Source organism: Scyliorhinus torazame, unplaced genomic scaffold (assembly GCF_047496885.1).
Source record: "Scyliorhinus torazame isolate Kashiwa2021f unplaced genomic scaffold, sScyTor2.1 scaffold_175, whole genome shotgun sequence".
NCBI lineage: Eukaryota > Metazoa > Chordata > Chondrichthyes > Carcharhiniformes > Scyliorhinidae > Scyliorhinus > Scyliorhinus torazame.
In genome coordinates this window covers 135,384-158,604 of record NW_027307902.1, presented here as the reverse complement: position 1 = coordinate 158,604, position 23,221 = coordinate 135,384, and the positions used below count along the sequence as shown (strand labels likewise).

At 59.7% G+C, this 23,221-nt stretch overlaps 1 protein-coding gene across 1 annotated transcript in view; it reads left to right on the top strand.

The window, feature by feature from the left end:
• LOC140405645 (solute carrier family 22 member 23-like) overlaps positions 1 to 23,221 on the top strand; it is a gene marked incomplete at its 3' end in the record, with an annotated part of 186,162 nt that overhangs the window by 78,867 nt on the left and 84,074 nt on the right. The window lies entirely within an intron of this gene.

Here is a 23,221-nt window from a genome sequence, read left to right as displayed (position 1 = left end):
CCTCTGACAGTGCAGCACTCGCTCAGTACTGACCCTCTGACAGTGCAGCACTCCCTCAGTACTGACCCTCTGACAGTGCGGCACTCCCTCAGTACGGACCCTCTGACAGTGCAGCACTCCCTCAGTACTGACCCTCTGACTGTGCAGCACTCCCTCAGTACTGACCCTCTGACAGTGCGGCGCTCCCTCAGTACTGACCCTCTGACAGTGCAGCACGCCCTCAGTACTGACCCTCTGACAGTGCGGCACTCCCTCAGTACTGACCCTCTGTCAGTGCGGCGCTCCCTCAGTACTGACCCTCTGACAGTGCAGCACTCCCTCAGTACTGACCCTCTGACAGTGCGGCGCTCCCTCAGGACTGATCCTCTGACAGTGCGGCGCTCCCTCAGTACTGACCCTCTGACAGTGCGGCACTCCCTCAGTACTGACCCTCTGTCAGTGCGGCGCTCCCTCAGTACTGACCCTCTGACAGTGCGGCACTCCCTCAGTACTGACCCTCTGACATTACGGCGCTCCCTCAGTACTGACACTCTAACAGTGCGGCGCTCGCTCAGTACTGACCCTCTGACAGTGCGGCGCTCCCTCAATGCTGACCCTCTGTCAGTGCGGCGCTCCCTCAGTACTGACCCTCTGACAGTGCGGCGCTCCCTCAATGCTGACCCTCTGTCAGTGCGGCGCTCCCTCAGTACTGACCCTCTGACAGTGCGGCACTCGCTCAGCACTGACCCTCCGACAGTGCAGCACTCGCTCAGTACTGACCCTCTGACAGTGCAGCACTCCCTCAGTACTGACCCTCTGACAGTGCAGCACTCCCTCAGTACTAACCCTCTGACAGTGCAGCACTCCCTGAGTACTGACCCTCTGACAGTGCAGCACTCCCTCAGTACTGACGCTCTGACAGTGCGGCGCCCCCTCAGTACTGACCCTCTGACAGTGCGGCACTCCCTCAGTACTGACACTCTGACAGTCCTGCGCTCCCTCAGTCCTGACCCTCTGACAGTCCGGCACTCCCTCAGTACTGACGCTCTGACAGTGCGGCGCCCCCTCAGTACTGACCCTCTGACAGTGCGGCACTCCCTCAGTACTGACCCTCTGACAGTGCGGCGCTCCCTCAGTCCTGACCCTCTAACAGTGCAGCACTCGCTCAGTACTGACCCTCTGACAGTGCAGCACTCCCTCAGTACTGACCCTCTGACAGTGCGGCACTCCCTCAGTACGGACCCTCTGACTGTGCAGCACTCCCTCAGTACTGACCCTCTGACAGTGCGGCGCTCCCTCAGTACTGACCCTCTGACAGTGCAGCACGCCCTCAGTACTGACCCTCTGACAGTGCGGCGCTCCCTCAGTACTGACCCTCTGACAGTGCGGCACTCCCTCAGTACTGACCCTCTGACAGTGCGGCGCTCCCTCAGTACTGACCCTCTGACAGTGTGGCACACCCTCAGAACTGACCCTCTGACAGTGCGGCTCTCCCTCAGTACTGACCGTCTGACAGTGCGGCACTCCCTCAGTACTGACCCTCTGACAGTGCAGCACTCCCTCAGTACTGACCCTCTGACAGTGCAGCACTCGCTCAGTACTGACCATCTGACAGTGCAGCACTCCCTCAGTACTGACCCTCTGACAGTGCGGCACTCCCTCAGTACGGACCCTCTGACAGTGCAGCACTCCCTCAGTGCTGACCCTCTGAAAGTGCGGCACTCCCTCAGTACTGACCCTCTGACAGTGCAGCACTCCCTCAGTACTGACCTTCTGACAGTGCGGCACTCCATCAGTACTGACCCTCTGAAAGTGCGGCACTCCCTCAGTACTGACCCTCTGACAGTGCGGCACTCCCTCAGTACTGACCCTCTGACAGTGCAGCACTCCCTCAGTACTGACGCTCTGACAGTGCGGCACTCTCTCAGTACTGACTCTCTGACAGTGCGGCGCTCCCTCAGTACAGACCCACTGACAGTGCGGCGCTCCCTCAGTACTGACCCTCTGACAGTACAGCACTCCCTCAGTACTGACCCTCTGACAGTGCGTCACTCCCTCAGTACTGACCCTCTGACAGTGCAGCACTCCCTCAGTACTGACCCTCTGACAGTGCGTCACTCCCTCAGTACTGACCCTCTGACAGTGCAGCACTCCCTCAGTACTGACGCTCTGACAGTGCGGCACTCCCTCAGTACTGACTCTCTGAGAGTGCGGCGCTCCCTCAGTACTGACCCACTGACAATGCGGCGCTCCCTCAGTACTGACCCTCTAACAGTGCGGCGCTCCCTCAGTACTGACCCTCTGACAGTGCAGCACTCCTTCAGTACTGACCCTCTGACAGTGCGGCGCTCCCTCAGTACTGGCCCTCTGACAGTGCAGCGCTCCCTCAGTACTGACCCTCTGACAATGCAGCACTCCCTCAGTACTGACCCTCTGACAGTGCAGCACTCGCTCAGTACTGACCCTCTGACAGTGCGGCACTCCCTCAGTACTGACCCTCTGACAGTGCGGCGCTCCCTCAGTACTGACCCTCTGACAGTGCGGCGCTCCCTCAGTACTGACCCTCTGACAGTGCAGCGCTCCCTCAGTACTGACCCTCTGACAATGCAGCACTCCCTCAGTACTGACCCCCTGACAGTGCGGCACTCCCTCAGTACTGACCCTCTGACAGTGCAGCGCTCCCTCAGTACTGACTCTCTGACAGTGCGGCACTCCCTCAGCACTGACCCCCTGACAGTGCAGCACTCCCTCAGTACTGACCCTCTGACTGTGCAGCACTCGCTCAGTACTGACCCTCTGACAGTGCAGCACTCCCTCAGTACTGACCCTCTGACAGTGCAGCGCTCCCTCAGTACTGACCCTCTGACTGTGCAGCACTCCCTCAGTACTGACCCTCTGACAGTGCAGCACTCCCTCAGTACTGACCCCCTGACAGTGCAGCATTCCCTCAGTACTGACCCTCTGACAGTGCAGCACTCCCTCAGTACTGACCTCTGACAGTGCGTCGCTCCACAGTACTGACCCTCTGACAGTGCGGCACTCCCTCAGTACTGACCCTCTGACAGTGCGGCACTCCCTCAGTACTGTCCCTCTGACAGTGCGGCGCTCCCTCATTACTGACCCTCTGACAGTGTGGAACTCCCCAGTACTGTCCCTCTGACAGTGCAGCGTTCCCTCAGTACTGACCCTCTGACAGTGCGGCACTCCTCCAGTACTGACCCTCTGACAGTGCAGCACTCCCTCAGTACTGACCCTCTGACAGTGCGGCACTCCCTCAGTACTGACCCTCTGACAGTGCGGCACTCCCTCAGTACTGACCCTCTGACAGTGCGGCACTCCCTCAGTACTGAACCTCTGACAGTGCGACACTCCTCAGTAATGACTCTCAGACAGTGCGGCACTCCCTCAGTACTGACCCTCTGACAGTGCGGCACTCCCTCAGTACTGTCCCTCTGACAGTGCGGCGTTCCCTCAGTACTGTCCCTCTGACAGTGCAGCACTCCCTCAGTACTGACCCTCTGACAGTGCGGCACTCACTCAGTACTGACCCGCTGACAGTGCGGCGCTCCCTCAGTACTGACCCTCTGACAGTGCTGCACTCCCTCAGTACTGTCCCTCTGACAGTGCGGCGTTCCCTCAGTACTGACCCTCTGACAGTGTGGCACTCCCTCAGTACTGACCCTCTGACAGTGCAGCACTCCCTCAGTACTGACCCTCTGACAGTGCGGCGCTCCGTCAGTACTGACCCTCTGACAGTGCGGCGCTCCCTCAGTGCGGACCCTCTGACAGTGCGGCGCTCCCTCAGTACTGACCCTCTGACAGTGCGGCGCTCCCTCAGCACGGAACCTCTGACAGTGCAGCACTCGCTCAGTACTGACCCTCTGACAGTGCAGCACTCCCTCTGTACTGACCCTCTGACAGTGCGGCACTCCCTCAGTACGGACCCTCTGACAGTGCGGCACTCCCTCAGTACGGACCCTGTGACAGTGCGGCATTCCCTCAGTACTGACCCTCTGACAGTGCAGCACTCCCTCAGTACTGACCCTCTCACAGTGCAGCGCTCCCTCAGTACTGACCCTCTGACAGTGCGGCGCTCCCTCAGTACTGACCCTCTGACAGTGCAGCACTCGCTCAGTACTGACCCTCTGACAGTGCAGCACTCCCTCAGTACTGACCCTCTGACAGTGCGGCAAAACCTCAGTACGGACCCTCTGACAGTGCAGCACTCCCTCAGTACTGACCCTCTGACTGTGCAGCACTCCCTCAGTACTGACCCTCTGACAGTGCGGCGCTCCCTCAGTACTGACCCTCTGATTGTGCAGCACGCCCTCAGTACTGACCCTCTGACAGTGCGGCACACCCTCAGTACTGACCCTCTGTCAGTGCGGCGCTCCCTCAGTACTGACCCTCTGACAGTGCAGCACTCCCTCAGTACTGACCCTCTGACAGTGCGGCGCTCCCTCAGGACTGACCCTCTGACAGTGCGGCGCTCCCTCAGTACTGACCCTCTGACAGTGCGGCACTCCCTCAGTACTGACCCTCTGTCAGTGCGGTGCTCCCTCAGTACTGACCCTCTGACAGTGCGGCGCTCCCTCAGTACTGACACTCTGACAGTGCGGCGCTCCCTCAGTACTGACCCTCTGACAGGGCAGCACTCCCTCAGTACTGACACTCTGACAGTGCGGCGCTCCCTCAATACTGACCCTCTGTCAGTGCGGCGCTCCCACAGTACTAACCCTCTGACAGTGCGCCACTCGCTCAGCACTGACGCTCTGACAGTGCGGCACTCCCTCAGTACTGACTGTCTGACAGTGCAGCACTCCCTCAGTACTGACCCTCTGACAGTGCGGTGCTCCCTCAGTACTGACCCTCTGACAGTGCGGCGCTCCCTCAGTACTGACCCTCTGACAGTGCAGCACTCCTTCAGTACTGACCCTCTGACAGTGCGGCGCTCCCTCAGTACTGACCCTCTGACAGTGCATCGCTCCCTCAGTACTGACCCTCTGACAATGCAGCACTCCCTCAGTACTGACCCTCTGACAGTGCAGCACTCCCTCAGTACTGACCCTCTGACAGTGCAGCACTCGCTCAGTACTGACACTCTGACAGTGCGGCACTCCCTCAGTACTGACCCTCTGACAGTGCGGCGCTCCCTCAGTACTGACCCTCTGACAGTACGGTACTCCTTCAGTACTGACCCTCTGACAGTGCAGCGCTCCCTCAGTACTGACCCTCTGACAATGCAGCACTCCCTCAGTACTGACCCCCTGACAGTGCGGCACTCCCTCAGTACTGACCCTCTGACAGTGCAGCGCTCCCTCAGTACTGACTCTCTGACAGTGCGGCACTCCCTCAGTACTGACCCCCTGACAGTGCAGCACTCGCTCAGTACTGACCATCTGACTGTGCAGCACTCCCTCAGTACTGACCCTCTGACAGTGCCGCACTCCCTCAGTACTGACCCTCTGACAGTGCAGCGCTCCCTCAGTACTGACCCTCTGACAATGCAGCACTCCCTCAGTGCTGAACCTCTGTCAGTGCGGCGCTCCCTCAGTACTGACCCTCTGACAGTGCAGCACTCCCTCAGTACTGACCCTCTGACAGTGCGGCGCTCCTTCAGGGCTGACCCTCTGACAGTGCGGCGCTCCCTCAGTACTGACCCTCTGACAGTGCGGCACTCCCTCAGTACTGTCCCTCTGACAGTGCGGTGTTCCCTCAGTACTGTCCCTCTGAAAGTGCAGCACTCCCTCAGTACTGACCCTCTGACAGTGCGTCACTCACTCAGTACTGACCCGCTGACAGTGCGGCACTCCCTCAGTACTGACCCTCTGACAGTGCAGCACTCCCTCAGTACTGACCCTCTGACAGTGCGGCGCTCCGTCAGTACTGACCCTCTGACAGTGCGGCGCTCCCTCAGTGCGGACCCTCTGACAGTGCGGCGCTCCCTCAGTACTGACCCTCTGACAGTGCGGCGCTCCCTCAGCACGGAACCTCTGACAGTGCGGCGCTCCTTCAGTACTGACCCCCTGACAGTGCGGCACTCCCTCAGTACTGACACTCTGACAGTGCGGCGCTCCTTCAGTACTGACCCATTGACAGTGCAGCACTCCCTCAGTACTGACCCTCTGACAGTGCAGCACTCGCTCAGTACTGACCCTCTGACAGTGCAGCACTCCCTCAGTACTGACCCTCTGACAGTGCGGCGCTCCCTCAGGACTGACCCTCTGACAGTGCGGCGCTCCCTCAGTACTGACCCTCTGACAGTGCGGCACTCCCTCAGTACTGACCCTCTGTCAGTGCGGCGCTCCCTCAGTACTGACCCTCTGACAGTGCGGCGCTCCCTCAGTACTGACACTCTAACAGTGCGGCGCTCCCTCAGTACTGACCCTCTGACAGGGCAGCACTCCCTCAGTACTGACACTCTGACAGTGCGGCGCTCCCTCAATACTGACCCTCTGTCAGTGCGGCGCTCCCTCAGTACTGACCCTCTGACAGTGCGGCACTCGCTCAGCACTGACCCTCCGACAGTGCAGCACTCGCTCAGTACTGACCCTCTGACAGTGCAGCACTCCCTCGGTACTGACCCTCTGACAGTGCAGCACCCCCTCAGTACTGACCCTCTGACAGTGCGGCACTCCCTCAGCACTGACGCTCTGACAGTGCGGCGCCCCCTCAGTACTGACCCTCTGACAGTGCGGCACTCCTTCAGTACTGACCCTCTGACAGTCCGGCGCTCCCTCAGTACTGACCGTCTGACAGTGCGGCACTCCCTCAGTACTGACCCTCTGACAGTGCAGCACTCCCTCAGTACTGACCCTCTGACAGTGCAGCACTCGCTCAGTACTGACCATCTGACAGTGCAGCACTCCCTCAGTACTGACCCTCTGACAGTGCGGCACTCCCTCAGTACGGACCCACTGACAGTGCAGCACTCCCTCAGTACTGACCCTCTGAAAGTGTGGCACTCCCTCAGTACTGACCCTCTGACAGTGCAGCACTCCCTCAGTACTGAACCTCTGACAGTGCGGCACTCCATCAGTACTGACCCTCTGAAAGTGCGGCACTCCCTCAGTACTGACCCTCTGACAGTGCGACACTCCCTCAGTACTGACCCTCTGACAGTGCAGCATTCCCTCAGTACTGACCCACTGACAGTGCGGCGCTCCCTCAGTACTGACCCTCTGACAGTGCAGCACTCCCTCAGTACTGACCCTCTGACAGTGCGTCACTCCCTCAGTACTGACCCTCTGACAGTGCAGCACTCGCTCAGTACTGACCCTCTGACTGTGCAGCACTCCCTCAGTACTGACCCTCTGACAGTGCAGCACTCCCTCAGCACTGACCCTCTGACAGTGCGGCAGCCCCTCAGTACTGACCCTCTGACAGTGCAGCATTCCCTCAGTACTGACCCACTGACAGTGCGGCGCTCCCTCAGTACTGACCCTCTGACAGTGCAGCACTCCCTCAGTACTGACCCTCTGACAGTGCGTCACTCCCTCAGTACTGACCCTCTGACAGTGCAGCACTCGCTCAGTACTGACCCTCTGACTGTGCAGCACTCCCTCAGTACTGACCCTCTGACAGTGCAGCACTCCCTCAGCACTGACCCTCTGACAGTGCAGCACTCCCTCAGTACTGACCCTCTGACAGTGCGGCACTCCCTCAGTACTGACCCTCTGACAATGCAGCACTCCCTCAGTACTGACCCTATGACAGTGCAGCACTCCCTCAGTACTGACCCTCTGATAGTGCAGCACTCCCTCAGTACTGACCCTCTGTCAGTGTAGCACACCCTCAGTACTGACCTCTGACAGAGCGTCGCTCCACCGTACTGACCCTCAGACAGTGCGGCACTCCCTCAGTACTGACCCTCTGACAGTGTGGCACTCCCTCAGTACTGTCCCTCTGACAGTGCAGCGTTCCCTCAGTACTGACCCTCTGACAGTGCGGCACTCCTCCAGTACTGACCCTCTGACAGTGCAGCGCTCCCTCAGTACTGACCCTCTGACAGTGCGTCGCTCCCTCAGTACTGACTCTCTGACAGTGCAGCACTCCCTCAGTACTGACCCTCTGACAGTGCGGCACTCCCTCAGTACTGACCCTCTGACAGTGCGGCACTCCCTCAGTACTGACCCTCTGACAGTGCGGCACTCCCTCAGTACTGACCCTCTGACAGTGCGATACTCCTCAGTAATGACTCTCAGACAGTGCGGCACTCCCTCAGTACTGACCCTCTGACAGTGCGGCACTCCCTCAGTACTGTCCCTCTGACAGTGCGGTGTTCCCTCAGTACTGTCCCTCTGACAGTGCAGCACTCCCTCAGTACTGACCCTCTGACAGTGCGGCACTCACTCAGTACTGACCCGCTGACAGTGCGGCACTCCCTCAGTACTGACCCTCTGACAGTGCAGCACTCCCTCAGTACTGTCCGTCTGACAGTGCGGCGTTCCCTCAGTACTGACCCTCTGACAGTGCTGCACTCCCTCAGTACTGACCCTCTGACAGTGCAGCACTCCCTCAGTACTGACCCTCTGACAGTGCGGCGCTCCGTCAGTACTGACCCTCTGACAGTGCGGCGCTCCCTCAGTGCGGACCCTCTGACAGTGCGGCGCTCCCTCAGTACTGACCCTCTGACAGTGCGGCGCTCCCTCAGCACGGAACCTCTGACAGTGCGGCGCTCCATCAGTACTGACCCTCTGATAGTGCGGCGCTCCTTCAGTACTGACCCCCTGACAGTGCGGCACTCCCTCAGTACTGACACTCTGACAGTGCGGCGCTCCCTCAGTACTGACCCACTGACAGTGCAGCACTCCCTCAGTACTGACCCTCTGACAGTGCAGCACTCGCTCAGTACTGACCCTCTGACAGTGCAGCACTCCCTCTGTACTGACCCTCTGACAGTGCGGCACTCCCTCAGTACGGACCCTCTGACAGTGCGGCACTCCCTCAGTACGGACCCTGTGACAGTGCGGCATTCCCTCAGTACTGACCCTCTGACAGTGCAGCACTCCCTCAGTACTGACCCTCTCACAGTGCAGCGCTCTCTCAGTACTGACCCTCTGACAGTGCGGCGCTCCCTCAGTACTGACCCTCTGACAGTGCAGCACTCGCTCAATACTGACCCTCTGACAGTGCAGCACTCCCTCAGTACTGACCCTCTGACAGTGCGGCACTCCCTCAGTACGGACCCTCTGACAGTGCAGCACTCCCTCAGTACTGACCCTTTGACTGTGCAGCACTCCCTCAGTACTGACCCTCTGACAGTGCGGCGCTCCCTCAGTACTGACCCTCTGACAGTGCAGCACGCCCTCAGTACTGACCCTCTGACAGTGCGGCACTCCCTCAGTACTGACCCTCTGTCAGTGCGGCGCTCCCTCAGTACTGACCCTCTGACAGTGCAGCACTCCCTCAGTACTGACCCTCTGACAGTGCGGCGCTCCCTCAGGACTGATCCTCTGACAGTGCGGCGCTCCCTCAGTACTGACCCTCTGACAGTGCGGCACTCCCTCAGTACTGACCCTCTGTCAGTGCGGCGCTCCCTCAGTACTGACCCTCTGACAGTGCGGCGCTCCCTCAGTACTGACACTCTGACAGTTCGGCGCTCCCTCAGTACTGACCCTCTGACAGGGCAGCACTCCCTCAGTACTGACACTCTGACAGTGCGGCGCTCCCTCAATACTGACCCTCTGTCAGTGCGGCGCTCCCTCAGTACTGACCCCCTGACAGTGCGGCACTCGCTCAGCACTGACCCTCCGACATTGCAGCACTCGCTCAGTACTGACCCTCTGACAGTGCGGCGCTCCCTCAGTACTGACCCTCTGTCAGTGCAGCACTCCTTCAGTACTGACCCTCTGACAGTGCGGCGCTCCCTCAGTACTGACCCTCTGACAGTGCATCGCTCCCTCAGTACTGACCCTCTGACAATGCAGCACTCCCTCAGTACTGACCCTCTGACAGTGCAGCACTCCCTCAGTACTGACCCTCTGACAGTGCAGCACTCGCTCAGTACTGACCCTCTGACAGTGCGGCACTCCCTCAGTACTGACCCTCTGACAGTGCAGCATTCCCTCAGTACTGACGCTCTGACAGTGCGGCACTCCCTCAGTACTGACTCTCTGACAGTGCAGCACTCCCTCAGTACTGACCCTCTGACAGTGCGGCACTCCATCAGTACTGACCCTCTGAAAGTGCGGCACTCCCTCAGTACTGACCCTCTGACAGTGCGGCGCTCCCTCAGTACTGACCCTCTGACAGTGCAGCACTCCCTCAGTACTGACGCTCTGACAGTGCGGCACTCCCTCAGTACTGACTCTCTGAGAGTGCGGTGCTCCCTCAGTACTGACCCACTGACAGTGCGGCGCTCCCTCAGTACTGACCCTCTGACAGTGCGGCGCTCCCTCAGTACTGACCCTCTGACAGTGCAGCACTCCTTCAGTACTGACCCTCTGACAGTGCGGCGCTCCCTCAGTACTGACCCTCTGACAGTGCATCGCTCCCTCAGTACTGACCCTCTGACAATGCAGCACTCCCTCAGTACTGACCCTCTGACAGTGCAGCACTCCCTCAGTACTGACCCTCTGACAGTGCAGCACTCGCTCAGTACTGACCCTCTGACAGTGCGGCACTTCCTCAGTACTGACCCTCTGACAGTGCGGCGCTCCCTCAGTACTGACCCTCTGACAGTGCGGCACTCCCTCAGTACTGACCCTCTGACAGTGCAGCGCTCCCTCAGTACTGACCCTCTGACAATGCAGCACTCCCTCAGTACTGACCCCCTGACAGTGCGGCACTCCCTCAGTACTGACCCTCTGACAGTGCAGCGCTCCCTCAGTACTGACTCTCTGACAGTGCGGCACTCCCTCAGTACTGACCCCCTGACAGTGCAGCACTCGCTCAGTACTGACCATCTGACTGTGCAGCACTCCCTCAATACTGAGCCTCTGACAGTGCAGCACTCCCTCAGTACTGACCCTCTGACAGTGCAGCGCTCCCTCAGTACTGACCCTCTGACACTGCAGCACTCCCTCAGTACTGACCCTCTGACAGTGCAGCACTCCCTCAGTACTGACCCTCTGACAGTGCAGCACTCGCTCAGTACTGACCCTCTGACAGTGCAGCACTCCCTCAGTACTGACCCTCTGACAGTGCGTCGCTCCCTCAGTACTGACCCTCTGACAGTGCGGCACTCCCTCAGTACTGACCCTCTGACAGTGCGGCACTCCCTCCGTACTGACCCTCTGACAGTGCGGCACTCCCTCAGTACTGACCCTCTGACAGTGCGGCACTCCCTCATACTGACCCTCTGACAGTACGGCACTCCCTCAGTACTGAGCCTCTGACAATGCGGTGCTCCCTCAGTACTGACCCTCTGACAGTGCAGCACACCCTCAGTACTGACCTCTGACAGTGCGTCGCTCCCACAGTACTGACCCTCTGACAGTGCGGCACTCCCTCAGTACTGACCCTCTGACAGTGCGGCACTCACTCAGTACTGACCCCCTGACAGTGCGGCGCTCCCTCAGTACTGACCCTCTGACAGTGCGGCACTCCCTCAGTACTGTCCCTCGGAGAGTGCGGCGTTCCCTCATTACTGACCCTCTGACAGTGTGGCACTCCCTCAGTACTGTCCCTCTGACAGTGCAGCGTTCCCTCAGTACTGACCCTCTGACATTGCGGCACTCCTAGGGTACTGACCCTCTGACAGTGCAGCGCTCCCTCTGTACTGACCCTCTGACAGTGCGGCACTCCCTCAGTACTGACCCTCTGACAGTGCGGCACTCCTCAGTAATGACTCTCAGACAGTGCGGCGCTCCCTCAGTACTGACCCTCTGACAGTGCGGCACTCCCTCAGTACTGTCCCTCTGACAGTGCGGTGTTCCCTCAGTACTGACCCTCTGACAGTGCAGCACTCCCTCAGTACTGACCCTCTGACTGTGCAGCACTCCCTCAGTACTGACCCTCTGACAGTGCGGCGCTCCCTCAGTACTGACCCTCTGACAGTGCAGCACGCCCTCAGTACTGACCCTCTGACAGTGCGGCACTCCCTCAGTTCTGACCCTCTGTCAGTGCGGCGCTCCCTCAGTAATGACCCTCTGACAGTGCAGCACTCCCTCAGTACTGACCCTCTGACAGTGCGGCGCTCCCTCAGGACTGACCCTCTGACAGTGCGGCGCTCCCTCAGTACTGACCCTCTGACAGTGCGGCACTCACTCAGCACTGAGCCTCCGACAGTGCAGCACTCGCTCAGTACTGACCCTCTGACAGTGCAGCACTCCCTCAGTACTGACCCTCTGTCAGTGCAGCACTCCCTCAGTACTGACCCTCTGACAGTGCAGCACTCCCTCAGTACTGACCCTCTGACAGTGCAGCACTCCCTCAGTACTGACGCTCTGACAGTGCGGCACTCCCTCAGTACTGACTCTCTGACAGTGCAGCACTCCCTCAGTACTGACCCTCTGACAGTGCGGCACTCCATCAGTACTGACCCTCTGAAAGTGCGGCACTCCCTCAGTACTCACTCTCTGACAGTGCGGCGCTCCCTCAGTACTGCCCATTGACAGTGCGGCGCTCCCTCAGTACTGACCCTCTGACAGTGCAGCACTCCCTCAGTACTGACCCTCTGACAGTGCGGCGCTCCCTCAGTACTGACCCTCTGACAGTGCAGCACTCCTTCAGTACTGACCCTCTGACAGTGCGGCGCTCCCTCAGTACTGACCCTCTGACAGTGCATCGCTCCCTCAGTACTGACCCTCTGACAATGCAGCACTCCCTCAGTACTGACCCTCTGACAGTGCAGCACTCCCTCAGTACTGACCCTCTGACAGTGCAGCACTCGCTCAGTTCTGACCCTCTGACAGTGCGGCACTCCCTCAGTACTGACCCTCTGACAGTGCGGCGCTCCCTCAGTACTGACCCTCTGACAGTGCGGCACTCCCTCAGTACTGACCCTCTGACAGTGCAGCGCTCCCTCAGTACTGACCCTCTGACAATGCAGCACTCCCTCAGTACTGACCCCCTGACAGTGCGGCACTCCCTCAGTACTGACCCTCTGACAGTGCAGCGCTCCCTCAGTACTGACTCTCTGACAGTGCGGCACTCCCTCAGTACTGACCCCCTGACAGTGCAGCACTCGCTCAGTACTGACCATCTGACTGTGCAGCACTCCCTCAGTACTGACCATCTGACTGTGCAGCACTCCCTCAGTACTGACCCTCTGACAGTGCAGCACTCCCTCAGTACTGACCCTCTGACAGTGCAGCGCTCCCTCAGTACTGACCCTCTGACAATGCAGCACTCCCTCAGTACTGACCCTCTGACAGTGCAGCACTCCCTCAGTACTGACCCTCTGACACTGCAGCACTCCCTCAGTACTGACCCTCTGACAGTGCAGCACTCCCTCAGTACTGACCCTCTGACAGTGCGTCGCTCCCTCAGTACTGACCCTCTGACAGTGCGGCACTCCCTCAGTACTGACCCTCTGACAGTGCGGCACTCCCTCCGTACTGACCCTCTGACAGTGCGGCACTCCCTCAGTACTGACCCTCTGACAGTGCGGCACTCCCTCAGTACTGACCCTCTGACAGTACGGCACTCCCTCAGTACTGAGCCTCTGACAATGCGGTGCTCCCTCAGTACTGACCCTCTGACAGTGTGGCACTCCCTCAGTACTGACACTCTGACAGCGCAGCGCTCCCTCAGTACTGACCCTCTGACAGTGCAGCACTCCCTCTGTACTGACCCTCTGACAGTGCGGCACTCACTCAGTACTGACCCCCTGACAGTGCGGCGCTCCCTCAGTACTGACCCTCTGACAGTGCGGCACTCCCTCAGTACTGTCCCTCGGACAGTGCGGCGCTCCCTCATTACTGACCCTCTGACAGTGTGGCACTCCCTCAGTACTGTCCCTCTGACAGTCCAGCGTTCCCTCAGTACTGACCCTCTGACAGTGCGGCACTCCTAGGGTACTGACCCTCTGACAGTGCAGCGCTCCCTCAGTACTGACCCTCTGACAGTGCGGCACTCCCTCAGTACTGACCCTCTGACAGTGCGGCACTCCTCAGTAATGACTCTCAGACAGTGCGGCACTCCCTCAGTACTGACCCACTGACAGTGCGGCACTCCCTCAGTACTGTCCCTCTGACAGTGCGGTGTTCCCTCAGTACTGACCCTCTGACAGTGCAGCACTCCCTCAGTACTGACCCTTAGACAGTGCGGCACTCACTCAGTACTGACCCGCTGACAGTGCGGCACTCCCTCAGTACTGACCCTCTGACAGTGCTGCGCTCCCTCAGTACTGACCCTATGACAGTGCGGCGTTCCCTCAGTACTGACCCTCTGACAGTGCGGCGCTCCCTCAGCACGGAACCTCTGACAGTGCGGCGCTCCATCAGTACTGACCCTCTGATAGTGCGGCGCTCCTTCAGTACTGACCCTCTGACAGTGCGGCACTCCCTCAGTACTGACCCTCTGACAGTGCAGCACTCCCTCAGTACTGACACTCTGACAGTGCGGCGCTCCTTCAGTACTCACCCCCTGACAGTGTGGCACTCCCTCAGTACTGACTCTCTGACAGTGCGGCACTCCCTCAGTACTGACCCTCTGACAGTGCGGCACTCCCTCAGTACTGAACCTCTGACAGTGCGACACTCCTCAGTAATGACTCTCAGACAGTGCGGCACTCCCTCAGTACTGACCCTCTGACAGTGCAGCGCTCCCTCAGTACTGACCCTCTGACAATGCAGCACTCCCTCAGTACTGACCCCCTGACAGTGCGGCACTCCCTCAGTACTGACCCTCTGACAGTGCAGCGCTCCCTCAGTACTGACTCTCTGACAGTGCGGCACTCCCTCAGTACTGACCCCCTGACAGTGCAGCACTCGCTCAGTACTGACCATCTGACTGTGCAGCACTCCCTCAGTACTGACCCTCTGACAGTGCAGCACTCCCTCAGTACTGACCCTCTGACAGTGCAGCGCTCCCTCAGTACTGACCCTCTGACAATGCAGCACTCCCTCAGTACTGACCCTCTGACAGTGCAGCACTCCCTCAGTACTGGCCCTCTGACACTGCAGCACTCCCTCAGTACTGACCCTCTGACAGTGCAGCACTCCCTCAGTACTGACCCTCTGACAGTGCGTCGCTCCCTCAGTACTGACCCTCTGACAGTGCGGCACTCCCTCAGTACTGACCCTCTGACAGTGCGGCACTCCCTCAGTACTGACCCTCTGACAGTGCGGCACTCCCTCAGTACTGACCATCTGACAGTGCGGCACTCCCTCCGTACTGACCCTCTGACAGTGCGGCACTCCCTCAGTACTGACCCTCTGACAGTGCGGCACTCCCTCAGTACTGACCCTCTGACAGTACGGCACTCCCTCAGTACTGAGCCTCTGACAATGCGGTGCTCCCTCAGTACTGACCCTCTGACAGTGTGGCACTCCCTCAGTACTGACACTCTGACAGCGCAGCGCTCCCTCAGTACTGACCCTCTGACAGTGCAGCACACCCTCAGTACTGACCTCTGACAGTGCGTCGCTCCCACAGTACTGACCCTCTGACAGTGCGGCACTCCCTCTGTACTGACCCTCTGACAGTGCGGCACTCACTCAGTACTGACCCCCTGACAGTGCGGCGCTCCCTCAGTACTGACCCTCTGACAGTGCGGCACTCCCTCAGTACTGTCCCTCGGACAGTGCGGCGCTCCCTCATTACTGACCCTCTGACAGTGTGGCACTCCCTCAGTACTGTCCCTCTGACAGTCCAGCGTTCCCTCAGTACTGACCCTCTGACAGTGCGGCACTCCTAGGGTACTGACCCTCTGACAGTGCAGCGCTCCCTCAGTACTGACCCTCTGACAGTGCGGCACTCCCTCAGTACTGACCCTCTGACAGTGCGGCACTCCTCAGTAATGACTCTCAGACAGTGCGGCACTCCCTCAGTACTGACCCACTGACAGTGCGGCACTCCCTCAGTACTGTCCCTCTGACAGTGCGGTGTTCCCTCAGTACTGACCCTCTGACAGTGCAGCACTCCCTCAGTACTGACCCTTTGACAGTGCGGCACTCACTCAGTACTGACCCGCTGACAGTGCGGCACTCCCTCAGTACTGACCCTCTGACAGTGCTGCGCTCCCTCAGTACTGACCCTATGACAGTGCGGCGTTCCCTCAGTACTGACCCTCTGACAGTGCGGCGCTCCCTCAGCACGGAACCTCTGACAGTGCGGCGCTCCATCAGTACTGACCCTCTGACAGTGCGGCGCTCCTTCAGTACTGACCCTCTGACAGTGCGGCACTCCCTCAGTACTGACCCTCTGACAGTGCAGCACTCCCTCAGTACTGACACTCTGACAGTGCGGCGCTCCTTCAGTACTGACCCCCTGACAGTGTGGCACTCCCTCAGTACTGACTCTCTGACAGTGCTGCGCTCCCTCAGTACTGACCCTCTGACACTGCTGCACTCCCTCAGTACTGACCCTCTGACAGTGCAGCACTCCCTCAGTACTGTCCCTCTGACAGTGCGGCGTTCCCTCAGTACTGACCCTCTGACAGTGCTGCACTCCCTCAGTACTGACCCTCTGACAGTGCAGCACTCCCTCAGTACTGACCCTCTGACAGTGCGGCGCTCCGTCAGTACTGACCCTCTGACAGTGCGGCGCTCCCTCAGTGCGGACCCTCTAACAGTGCGGCGCTCCCTCAGTACTGACCCTCTGACAGTGCGGCGCTCCCTCAGCACGGAACCTCTGACAGTGCGGCGCTCCATCAGTACTGACCCTCTGATAGTGCGGCGCTCCTTCAGTCCTGACCCCCTGACAGTGCGTCGCTCCCTCAGTACTGACCCTCTGACAGTGCAGCACTCGCTCAGTACTGACCCTCTGACAGTGCAGCACTCCCTCAGTACTGACCCTCTGACAGTGCGGCACTCCCTCAGTACGGACCCTCTGACAGTGCGGCACTCCCTCAGTACGGACCCTGTGACAGTGCGGCACTCCCTCAGTACTGACCCTCTGACAGTGCAGCACTCCCTCAGTACTGACCCTCTCACAGTGCAGCGCTCCCTCAGTACTGACCCTCTGACAGTGCAGCACTCGCTCAGTACTGATCCTCTGACAGTGCAGCACTCCCTCAGTACTGACCCTCTGACAGTGCGGCACTCCCTCAGTACTGAGCCTCTGACAATGCGGTGCTCCCTCAGTACTGACCCTCTGACAGTGTGGCACTCCCTCAGTACTGACACTCTGACAGTGCAGCGCTCCCTCAGTACTGACCCTCTGACAGTGCAGCACACCCTCAGTACTGACCCTCTGACAGTGCGGCACTCCCTCAGTACTGACCCTCTGACAGTGCGGCACTCACTCAGTACTGACCCCCTGACAGTGCGGCGCTCCCTCAGTACTGACCCTCTGACAGTGCGGCACTCCCTCAGTACTGTCCCTCGGACAGTGCGGCGCTCCCTCATTACTGGCCCTCTGACAGTGTGGCACTCCCTCAGTACTGTCCCTCTGACAGTGCAGCGTTCCCTCAGTACTGACCCTCTGACAGTGCGGCACTCCTAGGGTACTGACCCTCTGACAGTGCAGCGCTCCCTCAGTACTGACCCTCTGACAGTGCGGCACTCCCTCAGTACTGACCCTCTGACAGTGCGGCGCTCCTCAGTAATGACTCTCAGACAGTGCGGCACTCCCTCAGTACTGACCCACTGACAGTGCGGCACTCACTCAGTACTGTCCCTCTGACAGTGCGGTGTTCCCTCAGTACTGACCCTCTGACAGTGCAGCACTCCCTCAGTACTGACCCTCTGACAGTGCGGCACTCACTCAGTACTGACCCTCTGACAGTGCGGCACTCCTAGGGTACTGACCCTCTGACAGTGCAGCGCTCCCTCAGTACTGACCCTCTGACAGTGCGGCACTCCCTCAGTACTGACCCTCTGACAGTGCGGCACTCCTCAGTAATGACTCTCAGACAGTGCGGCACTCCCTCAGTACTGACCCACTGACAGTGCGGCACTCCCTCAGTACTGTTCCTCTGACAGTGCGGTGTTCCCTCAGTACTGACCCTCTGACAGTGCAGCACTCCCTCAGTACTGACCCTCTGACAGTGCGGCACTCACTCAGTACTGACCCGCTGACAGTGCGCCACTCCCTCAGTACTGACCCTCTGACCGTGCAGCACTCCCTCAGTACTGACCCTCTGACAGTTCGGCACTCCCTCAGTACTGACCCTCTGACAGTGCAGCACTCCCTCAGTACTGACCCTCTGACAGTGCAGCACTCCCTCAGTACTGACCCTCTGACAGTGCAGCACTCCCTCAGTACTGACCCTCTGACAGTGCGGCACTCCCTCAGTACTGACCCTCTGACAGTGCTGCACTCCCTCAGTACTGTCCCTCTGACAGTGCGGCACTACCTCAGTTCTGACCCTCTGACAGTGCAGCACTCCCTCAGTACTGATCCTCTGACAGTGCGGCGCTCCGTCAGTTCTGACCCTCTGACAGTGCGGCGCTCCCTCAGTGCGGACCCTCTGACAGTGCGGCGCTCCCTCAGTACTGACCCTCTGACAGTGCGGCGCTCCCTCAGCACGGAACCTTTGACAGTGCGGCGCTCCCTCAGTGCGGACCCTCTGACAGTGCGGCGCTCCCTCAGTACTGACCCTCTGACAGTGCGGCGCTCCGTCAGTACTGACTCTCTGACAGTGCAGCACTCCCTCAGTACTGACCCTCTGACAGTGCGGCGCTCCGTCAGTACTGACTCTCTGACAGTGCAGCACTCCCTCAGTACTGACCCTCTGACAGTGCAGCACTCCCTCAGTACTGACCATCTGACAGTGCGGTGTTCCCTCAGTACTGACCCTCTGACAGTGCGGCGCTCCCTCAGTGCTGACCCTCTGACAGTGCGGCGCTCCTTCAGTGCGGACCCTCTGACAGTGCGGCGCTCCCTCAGTACTGACCCTCTGACAGTGCGGCGCTCCGTCAGTACTGACCCTCTGACAGTGCGGCGCTCCCTCTGTGCGGACCCTCTGACAGTGCGGCGCTCCCTCAGTACTGACCCTCTGACAGTGCAGCACTCGCTCAGTACTGACCCTCTGACAGTGCAGCACTCCCTCAGTACTGACCCTCTGACAGTGCAGCACTCGCTCAGTACTGACCCTCTGACAGTGCAGCACTCCCTCAGTACTGACCCTCTGACAGTGCGTCACTCCCTCAGTACGGACCCTCTGACAGTACGGCACTCCCTCAGTACGGACCCTGTGACAGTGCGGCACTCCCTCAGTACTGACCCTCTGACAGTGCAGCACTCCCTCAGTACTGACCCTCTCACAGTGCAGCGCTCCCTCAGTACTGACCCTCTGACAGTGCGGCGCTCCCTCAGTACTGACCCTCTGACAGTGCAGCACTCGCTCAGTACTGATCCTCTGACAGTGCAGCACTCCCTCAGTACTGACCCTCTGACAGTGCGGCACTCCCTCAGTACTGACCCTCTGACAGTACGGCACTCCCTCAGTACTGAGCCTCTGACAATGCGGTGCTCCCTCAGTACTGACCCTCTGACAGTGTGGCACTCCCTCAGTACTGACACTCTGACAGTGCAGCGCTCCCTCAGTACTGACCCTCTGACAGTGCAGCACACCCTCAGTACTGACCTCTGACAGTGCGTCGCTCCCACAGTACTGACCCTCTGACAGTGCGGCACTCCCTCAGTACTAACCCTCTGACAGTGCGGCACTCACTCAGTACTGACCCCCTGACAGTGCGGCGCTCCCTCAGTACTGACCCTCTGACAGTGCGGCACTCCCTCAGTACTGACCCTCTGACAGTGCGGCACTCCTCAGTAATGACTCTCAGACAGTGCGGCACTCCCTCAGTACTGGCCCACTGACAGTGCGGCACTCCCTCAGTCCTGTCCCTCTGACAGTGCGGTGTTCCCTCAGTACTGACCCTCTGACAGTGCAGCACTCCCTCAGTACTGACCCTCTGACAGTGCAGCACTCCCTCAGTACTGACCCTCTGACAGTGCGGCACTCACTCAATACTGACCCGCTGACAATGCGGCACTCCCTCAGTACTGACCCTCTGACAGTGCGGCGCTCCGTCAGTACTGACCCCCTGACAGTGCGGCACTCCGTCAGTACTGACCCTCTGACAGTGCTGCACTCCCTCAGTACTGTCCCTCTGACAGTGCGGCGTTCCCTCAGTACTGACCCTCTGACAGTGCTGCACTCCCTCAGTACTGACCCTCTGACAGTGCAGCACTCCCTCAGTACTGACCCTCTGACAGTGCGGCACTCCCTCAGTACTGACCCTCTGACAGTGCGGCGCTCCGTCAGTACTGACCCCCTGACAATGCGGCACTCCATCAGTACTGACCCTCTGATAGTGCGGCGCTCCTTCAGTCCTGACCCCCTGACAGTGCGTCGCTCCCTCAGTACTGACCCTCTGACAGTGCAGCACTCCCTCAGTACTGACCCTCTGACAGTTCGGCGCTCCCTCAGTACTGACCGTCTGACAATGCAGCACTCCCTCAGTACTGACCCTCTGACAGTGCGGCGCTCCCTCAGTACTGACCCTCTGACAGTGCGGCACTCCCTCAGTACGGACCCTCTGACAGTGCGGCACTCCCTCAGTACGGACCCTGTGACAGTGCGACACTCCCTCAGTACTGACCCTCTGACAGTGCAGCACTCCCTCAGTACTGACCCTCTCACAGTGCAGCGCTCCCTCAGTACTGACCCTCTGACAGTGCGACGCTCCCTCAGTACTGACCCTCTGACAGTGCAGCACTCGCTCAGTACTGATCCTCTGACAGTGCAGCACTCCCTCAGTACTGACCCTCTGACAGTGCGGCACTCCTAGGGTACTGACCCTCTGACAGTGCAGCGCTCCCTCAGTACTGACCCTCTGACAGTGCGGCACTCCCTCAGTACTGACCCACTGACAGTGCGGCACTCCCTCAGTACTGTCCCTCTGACAGTGCGGTGTTCCCTCAGTACTGACCCTCTGACAGTGCAGCACTCCCTCAGTACTGACCCTCTGACAGTGCGGCACTCACTCAGTACTGACCCGCTGACAGTGCGGCACTCCCTCAGTACTGACCCTCTGACAGTGCTGCACTCCCTCAGTACTGTCCCTCTGACAGTGCGGCGCTCCGTCAGTACTGACCCTCTGACAGTGCGGCGCTCCCTCAGTGCGCACCCTCTGACAGTGCGGCGCTCCCTCAGTACTGACCCTCTGACAGTGCGGCACTCCCTCAGCACTGACCCTCTGACAGTACGGCACTACATCAGTACTGACCCTCTGATAGTGCAGCGCTCCTTCAGTACTGACCCCCTGACAGTGCGGCACTCCCTCAGTACTGACACTCTGACAGTGCGGCACTCACGCAGTACTCACCCCCTGACAGTGCGGCGCTCCCTCAGTACTGACCCTCTGACAGTGCAGCACTCCCTCAGTACTGACCCTCTGACAGTGCAGCACTCCCTCAGTACTGACCCTCTGACAGTGCAGCACTCCCTCAGTACTGACACTCTGACAGTGCGGCACTCACGCAGTACTCACCCCCTGACAGTGCGGCGCTCCCTCAGTACTGACCCTCTGACAGTGCAGCACTCCCTCAGTACTCACCCGCTGACAGTGCGGCACTCCCTCAGTACTGTCCCTCGGACAGTGCAGCGCTCCCTCATTACTGACCCTCTGACAGTGCGGCACTCCCTCAGTACTGTCCCTCTGACAGTGCAGCGTTCCCTCAGTACTGACCCTCTGACAGTGCGGCACTCCTAGGGTACTGACCCTCTGACAGTGCAGCGCTCCCTCAGTACTGACCCTCTGACAGTGCGGCACTCCCTCAGTACTGACCCTCTGACAGTGCGGCACTCCTCAGTAATGACTCTCAGACAGTGCGGCACTCCCTCAGTACTGACCCACTGACAGTGCGGCACTCCCTCAGTACTGTCCCTCTGACAGTGCGGTGTTCCCTCAGTACTGACCCTCTGACAGTGCAGCACTCCCTCAGTACTGACCCTCTGACAGTGCAGCACTCCCTCAGTACTGACCCTCTGACAGTGCGGCACTCACTCAGTACTGACCCGCTGACAGTGCGGCACTCCCTCAGTACTGACCCTCTGACAGTGCTGCACTCCCTCAGTACTGTCCGCCTGACAGTGCGGCGCTCCCTCAGTACAGACCCTCTGACAGTGCGGCCCTCCCTCAGTACTGACCCTCTGACAGTGTGGCGTTCCCTCAGTACTGACCCTCTGACAGTGTGGCACTCCCTCAGTACTGACCCTCTGACAGTGCGGCACTCCCTCAGTACTGACCCTCTGACAGTGCGGCGCTCCGTCAGTACTGACCACCTGACAGTGCGGCACTCCCTCAGTACTGACATCTGACAGTGCGGCGCTCCCTCAGTACTGACTCTCTGACAGTGCTGCACTCCCTCAGTACTGTCCCTCTGACAGTGCGGCGTTCCCTCAGTACTGACCCTCTGACAGTGCTGCACTCCCTCAGTACTGACCCTCTGACAGTGCGGCGCTCCGTCAGTACTGACCCTCTGACAGTGCGGCGCTCCCTCAGTGCGGACCCTCTGACAGTGCGGCGCTCCCTCAGTACTGACCCTCTGACAGTGCGGCACTCCCTCAGTACTGACCCTCTGATAGTGCGGCGCTCCTTCAGTCCTGACCCCCTGACAGTGCGTCGCTCCCTCAGTACTGACCCTCTGACAGTGCGGCACTCCCTCAGTACTGACCCAATGACAGTGCGGCACTCCCTCAGTACTGACCCTCTGATAGTGCGGCGCTCCTTCAGTCCTGACCCCCTGACAGTGCGTCGCTCCCTCAGTACTGACCCTCTGACAGTGCAGCACTCCCTCAGTACTGACCCTCTGACAGTGCGGCGCTCCCTCAGTACTGACCCTCTGACAGTGCAGCACTCCCTCAGTACTGACACTCTGACAGTGCGGCGCTCCCTCAGTACTGACCCTCTGACAGTGCAGCACTCGCTCAGTACTGACCCTCTGACAGTGCAGCACTCCCTCAGTACTGACCCTCTGACAGTGCGGCACTCCCTCAGTACGGACCCTCTGACAGTGCGGCACTCCCTCAGTTCGGACCCTGTGACAGTGCGGCACTCCCTCAGTACTGACCCTCTGACAGTGCAGCACTCCCTCAGTACTGACCCTCTCACAGTGCAGCGCTCCCTCAGTACTGACCCTCTGACAGTGCGACGCTCCCTCAGTACTGACCCTCTGACAG